Below are 1,155 nucleotides of genomic sequence, written 5' to 3'. Positions count from 1 at the left end.
ACCATTACACCACAGGTAATATGTTTGGTGGCACGACGAAGCCTACATAAGTTCACAGGTATTAAACACTAATTAAACTTGGTAATGAGGAAGAATAACACTAATAAGAGGACATACTTACACGATGACGATACACCAGTTGCCCATACAGCCATTGTGAGTCTCCTGAAATGAAAAGCAAAATAAATCAATTAAATCAACAGAAACCGATAAGTTCACTGTTGTAAGGGAGAGAGAGGGAGAGGGGGAACTTTTCTTACTTGTTTACTGTTTATAGTTTAGAGATTCGGGTGGGAGGGAAGGGAGAAGAGGGAAGGGAGGGTAAGACAAGGAAAGAGAGGCGGGAGAGAGGGAAGGGAAGGGGAGGAAAAGAGCGAAGATACGACATGGAAAAGGAGGGAGAAGAGAAGACGGTAGGGAGAGGAGGAAGCAGAAGTAATGGGACCTAACCTGCCGTGTCTGGTAGGATCACGCTGGGTCATATACTTTCTTCTCGCAACCAACACAACGGGGCATCGAACCCTGGACAGAAAGCTGAACGGCATGCACGATAATGTTGTACCACTGGAAGGAGGGAAGAGGAGGGGTGATAAGGAGGGGGGTGGAGGGGAAGAGGGGTGTGTGTGTGTGTGTGTGTGTGTGTGTGTGTGTGTGTGTGTGTGTGTGTGTGTGTGTGTGTGTGCAGGTAACAAACTACACAACAACACCACACACATACCATCGAAATTTCACCTTGACTTCAGCTTACGCCCGCACACATTCACTCATACGTATACCTGCCAAAAAGCTTTTCCTAGAATTCTAAAAAAAAAACCCGGATATATCTCAACTAATTCCCGGGGAAGTCCTGAGGAACAGGTTAAGGTTTGGGGAGAGGGAGGGGGTGAGGGGTGATGGAGGGTGAGGGAGAGGAGGTGAGGGTGAGGGAGGGTGAGGGACAGGGAGGTCACCAATTGTTTTGTTTTTATTGTACTTCAGTTTGTGGTGGAGAGGGTGATGGTGGTGATGGAGAGGGTGGTGAGGGTGGTGGAAAGGTTGGTAGTGGTGGTGGAGAGGATGGTGGTGGTGGAGAGGGTGGTGGAGAGGGCTCTGATGGTGGTGGTGGTAATAGTGGTGGTTACAGTGGTCATTATAGTGGTAGTGGTGGTATAGGTA

The 1,155-nt window shown here is 48.4% G+C and overlaps 1 long non-coding RNA gene across 1 annotated transcript in view; it reads right to left on the bottom strand.

The window, feature by feature from the left end:
• LOC121861716 overlaps nucleotides 1-1,155 on the bottom strand; it is a 5,774-nt gene continuing 4,619 nt past the window's right edge. The window contains exon 3 of the long non-coding RNA XR_006088061.1: nucleotides 1-165. This is a non-coding gene — a long non-coding RNA (uncharacterized LOC121861716). The remainder of the gene's footprint in view (nucleotides 166-1,155) is intronic.

The sequence above is a fragment of the Homarus americanus genome, unplaced genomic scaffold, assembly GCF_018991925.1.
Source record: "Homarus americanus isolate GMGI-L3 unplaced genomic scaffold, GMGI_Hamer_2.0 scaffold43243, whole genome shotgun sequence".
Lineage (NCBI taxonomy): Eukaryota > Metazoa > Arthropoda > Malacostraca > Decapoda > Nephropidae > Homarus > Homarus americanus.
Note: the sequence above shows the minus strand (reverse complement) of the source record. Positions and strands in the feature narration are given on the sequence as shown.